This window comes from Octodon degus, unplaced genomic scaffold, assembly GCF_000260255.1.
Source record: "Octodon degus isolate 3935 unplaced genomic scaffold, OctDeg1.0 scaffold00008, whole genome shotgun sequence".
In the NCBI taxonomy this organism is placed as follows: domain Eukaryota; kingdom Metazoa; phylum Chordata; class Mammalia; order Rodentia; family Octodontidae; genus Octodon; species Octodon degus.
In genome coordinates, this window is record NW_004524584.1 from 2,570,700 (window position 1) to 2,576,699 (window position 6,000).

The 6,000-nt window shown below is 49.5% G+C and overlaps 1 protein-coding gene across 2 annotated transcripts in view; it reads right to left on the reverse strand.

Moving 5' to 3' along the window:
• Nucleotides 1–6,000, reverse strand: part of Mras (muscle RAS oncogene homolog) — a 56,060-nt gene that overhangs the window by 49,416 nt on the left and 644 nt on the right. The window contains exon 1 of one of the 2 annotated variants that reach the window (XM_004624981.2): nucleotides 5,850–5,994. The exons of the other annotated variant lie outside the window; for it this stretch is intronic. The gene's annotated coding sequence lies outside the window, so the exon portion shown is untranslated. Of the gene's footprint in view, nucleotides 1–5,849; nucleotides 5,995–6,000 lie in introns of those variants that run through there. 2 annotated transcript variants of the gene reach the window in all.

The following is a 6,000-nucleotide window of genomic DNA, read 5'->3' on the forward strand; positions in this document are numbered from 1 at the left end:
CCTGCAGGTCCCAATGGTATATTATGAAATTAGTTCAAATCTTGGTCTTCAATCATGACTCACAGGAAAAGGATCTGCCTGGTAAGGAAGGCATTCCCAGAACTATTTGGATCACTGATGCACAGCTTTTAAAAAGCAGTACTTTGCTCGCTGTTCTAACTCAAGCCCAAATACATGCAAACAGAATCTCAGGCCAAGGATATAGTTCAGTGGCTCAAGTGCCTGCCTGGCAAATGCAGGGTCCTGAGTTCAATTCCTAGTACCAGGGTCAACCACTGGGAAGAAAAAGAGACTACAAATGGTTAGGTGAAAACTACCTGCAGCTGTCACAGGCAGTGTCTAGCCTCTCCAGCTACAGAGCTGGTTGCCCTACCTGCTCCCGCTTAGCAGAAAGGAGGACCTGTTACTGGGGATCTGGGGCCTGTCCTGAAAGGAAAAAGACTGGGGATTACAAAGCGCCCTGAGGACTGGGATGTAGCCCAGTGGTGCAGTGCCTGCCTGACAAAGTGTCCTACTCATTCCCTCAAAGTAGCTTTATACTTTAGAACATGAAAAGAATTTTAAAAATACATCTAAAAACATGTTTAAGATGAGCTACCTAACAAGTAATTATCACCTAAACATAAAAAGAGAATCAGGTCTTCTTTGTCTCCTCGAAGTACACCTTCCCCCTTCACTTAAATCCCATTTCAGCGGGAGCAGCTGTGACTAAGCCACACTCCACATCCCGCAACGGCACAGGCAGGTGTGGGCGAGGGTGGGAGAACATCTTCGAAAAAGGTCAAACCAAAAATGCAAACTGGTGCCACTCCTTAGTGTGATCACAAGCAGCACATGCACTAGCTGCTTCGACCTGCACCCCTCACAGAGGCCCAGTTGGCCTTTTCATAGGTTAGCTGGGGACAAGAAGCCAAAGGAGAAAGCCATCACAAGGTAAGGCAGGAAAGGAGCCCAACCAGCCAGGCCCAATGCTGGGGGCTCGTTTTTAGGTCTTGCCCTAGAAATCTAGACAAAATGGTTAGAATCTGTTCATTCTGGATTATGGGTACATGACGTTCACTATATTATCTTTTATCTTTTTCCTTTTTGAAATTAAAAGTACAGCATGTACCTGACCCAGGGGTTGAGGTTTGACTATGGAATTAATGAGAGTCAGGCAAGCTGACTGCCGGCCCTCGCTCTCTCTTTTTGCCAACTAGCTGTGGCTACACCTGCATGGCTTCTGCTGCTTCACTACATCCTGCACACAGCCTGGTCTGTCCCCTCTCCTCAGTAAGCCCATGGGAGCACTGATATACAGTCAGATCCTGTACCATCTACACAGAAGTGCCAGTGCCACTTTTGGTCCTCCACTTCTGGCATAGCAGAAGGATCATGTGCTTCACAAGAACTCAGTCAGAATCATTCATGCCTCTGCTTCTCTCATAGGATAACTTTGGGGACCTGGTTAACCTCCAGAGCCTCGGTTTCCAAATCTAGAAAAGACTAACAGGATTTTGCAAAATTACTGTGAAGCTCAGAAAGGATGAATGTAAAGTATATGTAGTACAAGGCAAGCCATACTATCTTTCCTTTGTTGAAGGAAATATGTATGAGTAGATGGATGGAGTAGATAGATGGACAGGTGGGTGAGTGAATGGTTGGGTGGCTGGGTGGGTAGATGGGTGAATTGGTGGGTAGATGGGTGGATAGATGGGTGGTTTGTGGGTGGATGGATCGGTGTGTGGGTAGATGGGTGAGTTGGTGGGTGGATGGTGGATAGATGGATGGATGGATGGGTGGGTGGGTGGATAGGTGGATGGATAAATGGGAAGATGGTCACACTGAGAGGCAATCTTTAAACCATACCTTTTGAGAGGCAGCTGGGGAAAATTACACTATCAAAGGCTGGTATGGGATGAATTATGAGAAAGGAAATAACTTTGTAAGAATGAGACACCCCAGAAAGTGCTGATGGATGGAGGGCACTAAGCATCCCATCTCTGGAAGGGTCCAGCTGAAGCTACAGCCCACTGCTAGGAGCTGTTACAGGATGAACTCCCTTGTTAAAGTTTCCCAGCTTTTGGTCAGAGTCACTCTCCCATCTGGCCATATTGCTATACTGTTATTAGTTTGACTTTATCTTAAAATTACCATATTCAAGAGGGAACACTTTTTTTTTTTTTTTCCGGAACTGGGGATTGAACTCAGGCCCCTCAGCTATCTCGCTGGCCCCAGGAGCACACTTTTAACTTGAAAATTTTCTTTGGTCTTAATCTGGGCAAAATTACCCTATTTATTTATTTAGGCAGCCAGAAGATGCCTTGAGGGCATTTCTGGTTTGGCGTGAGTATCTGGGTTCGAACCACCACAGCATCTTGAGCGTGAGTGCTTTGTTTAAGCAGGCACTTAAAGAACTGAGCTAATAGGCAGCCCCCCCCATTTAAAAAGCAGGTTTGATATGATATCTGTATTGTTTTCAACAATACATATAAACAAGTATGTAAATATTAAAACAGAAGATGTCAACTGAGACTCAGAACATTTAAGTGGGAAGAGATCTGTTATTTGAGGTTGCATGAGTAATGATAATGTTCTTCATTCTCATGGTCCTTTCTGGTCTCCCAGCATATTTCATCTAATTCCCATGACAACCCTGAGGGAAGAACAAAAAAGTCACAGACAGAGCCTGGTCTAAACAGCACAGGCCCACCCCAGCTCTATGGATAATCACAGAAAGGCCACGGCTGAAGCTCCACACCCTGACACTCCACCTTGCCCTTTTCTGTTCCACCACCACATGCTGCATACCAGCTCCATTCTTGGTGTGCTCCCAATCTCACTAGCAGAACATCCTGGATGGAAATCAGGTACTTTAGATGAACAATATGTCCTTCTCAGACATAGAATGTCACCTCATCAACTCATGATGACCCATGCTGTCATTTGACCATCTGGCTATCAGTGGGCCCTATCTACTGAAGCTGTCAGGAATATTAAAGAACAATGATTTCTGCACAGTTACCATGAGAAGGTTCCCTACAGAAATCTGCTTTGCATCACAGTGACCAGAGAAAAGCTCAGAGGTGGGAACCAGACCACAGATGGCTAGGAGACAGGGTCTCTGAGAATAGACAGCACCACCGCACACAGCAGAAGTGCTGCCTAGACAAGAGATGGGACAAGGAACATGGCTCAGTCCTGACACATCAGCTCAACAATCTGAAGTGTGAGCTGCTGGCAGCACTGTCTACTTTGTCATAGCCCCCACAGAACCAACTATCAGCTGACTGCAATGGCAACTCTGTGCACTCCTGACACCTACCTCATTGTCTCAGGCTGCCCTGGAGTGGCACACCAGCCTGGCTGGCATAACACAGCTACTGAGCAAGTCCTCAACAAACACCAGTGAAGAATATGACTCTAGAACAGGGGTGGCCAGCTGAAATCCAGAGCTCATTTTCAGAGATCCCTAAGTTTTCTTGAATTATGGTGCCCAACTCTGCACATCAAACAATTTTCCTGGAATTCTCACTGATGCATTAAAAAGGCCAAGTCCAGAACATAAAAACCTTAATTTTGAACTCCAGGCCCTCGGCCTTCTTAGTTACTTGTCCCATGTAAGAATTCAATGGAAGTTTACAATGACCCCAAAAGAGCCATGAGGAACTTTCAGAGATTTGGGTGCTGCTTAACCTACCGTACTGACCTCTGTTATTTGAACCCCAAGGCCTCCCCAATAACTCAGGAACACAGGCCCAGAGGCGTTGTCTCAGCCTGTGAGGACAGGGCCTCCTAGTCCTTCTGACACTGAGTTCTCAGCTTAGTTCCTAGACCATGAGTTCTTGTCAGAAGCCCCAGGCCACAGGGAACTCATCCAGGTCTTTCCTTTTCCTGATCTCTAGACAAAGGTGCAAGTAAGTATCTCATAGTTGGCTCATACCTGCTTGGGCCCGGCAGATACAGAGCTTCTGGGACTCAATGCACACCTCTGGACACTTGAGAACATTCCAGCTTTGGACAAGAACCTGTTCTCACCTAAAGTCATATGAGCATGGCTTGAACAAACTCTACAAAGCTCATGGCCAGGCATGTTTTCAATCACTGTCTGGGAGGCACACGCTGGGGCAGTTCATTGGTAGAACTGATCACAATGATTACACCAGATGTAAAACATACAACAAAGGCTACATTTTCCTAGAACTCACTACATCTAGAAGGCTGGTCAACATGTGATTCTCACAAGTCATCCCAGGAACTCAATGCAGGACAGCCCTGGAGCTCAGGAACCAACCCCAGGGGTAATGGACTTATCACATTCTATCAAAGTGTGAGATATGCATGGGTAGAGCTAATAGTAAAAGTTACACCTGTCACAAAAGTGTCTTATGTTGCTTAAAGCATACAAGTAGAAAACAGAAACTGCTTTATGCAGGGGCAAAGCTGAAAACCTTGGAAAATAATCACCTGCCTCCCCACTGGGTGCTGACCACCCCTCTCCACTGTAAGGAAAAGTCAAGGTCACCTCTGAGGGCTTCAGTTTCCACCACAGCACTGGGCTTGCTCCCCATTCCTTCCTCAAAGAGGCCGGCAACCCTGAAATTACCCGGGCATCAAAGCCTCCCACCCTGGCAGAGAAAGGCCAACTACACCATAAACCACTGACAAGAGATGTTACCTGGCCACCTGGCAGTGTAAACAGACCCAAGGGTGAAAACTATGCCTTTTTCAGCCCTGGTCAGCTGGGACAGGCAATTTACAGGACATTAGGAGGTTTACAAAAATGTTAACAGCTCAAGTTTCTTTTCTGGAAAAAGCAGCAGAAGAAATTCTAAGCACCGTCTCTATGAAAGTGTTTTGTCCACTGCTAAGCTTTGCACATGTCAGTTGTTAGCAGTACACAGAGCCACTACCTTAACACTTCAAGCCACCAAGATGTCTGCAGAGAACGCTAAATTAGCAACGCATGAGTGCCCAGAACCATCAGACCCTAGCACCCTGGGCCAGAACAGATGCATGGCGGAAAGTACGGACTCTGAACACTGTCCGGGTCAAGATGCTGACCCTTTCTAGCCTGAGTTCCACCGTCTACATTCAAGGATAATAAAACCTCTTTTTTGGGGAGAAGTGTGTGTGGGGGAGGGTCCTGTCAAATGATGAGCAAGCTTCTTCAAGTGCCCCGGAGTTTGTGAGCCTAGTTGCTTTTTCTGTGGGCCCTCCAGGCTTCTAAGTCAGGCCTGCTTACTCCCTTTTGCCAAGCAAACCTCCGTGGAGGCCAGCGTCAGTCTCATCAGTTACGTCCTGGGTCAGGACAGTGTGAGTCCCGGAGATGCAAGAACCACTGTAGTCTTCCAAGTGGGTTCCACAGCAGCAGAGGCCATGCGGGAGGAGGGGCGGTGGTCTTTGCACCCCCTCCCATCCGCACCTTGCCCCAGGCCAGCACCCACCTCAGGTCTGCGGCAGGCATCACCTCTCCTAGGGACCTTCCCTGACCTCCCTCGCGGGATGTACTGGCCCCGGGGCGCTCTCAGAACCCCTGGGCTTCCTGGACGCCACCCCTGAGCACGCTGCCGCGTCACCTTCCCCGCGGGGCAGGAGCTGGCCCTGTGTCACCCGTGGTGGGCACCCGCCCGGTCGGCTCAGGGCACGAGTCCTGGCCCCAGCTGCGACCAGAGCGCCAGCTCCCCGACCCGGGCGGCGGCGCATGGATTTTATTATTCCGATGAATGACACACCCTCCCCCTCCCGGCGGATCCCTGCTCTCCTTAACGCCATTTTAAAGGGGGAGAAGGCGCCCTCCCGCCCGAGTCCCGCCGCCCACCTCCCCGCCGACTCCCCTCGGGGCGGCCCCGGAACCCCAGAGTGATTACCAGGAGAGGGTCTCGGCGGCCAGCGCGCAGTCCCACGGCGGGGCCTCGGCCGCGGCCGACCGCTCGGCCACACACCGCCGCGCCGGGAGCCCCCGAGGAGGGCAAAAGGCCACAAGGAGCCGGCGCGGCGCGCCCGAGGACAGCGCGGCGG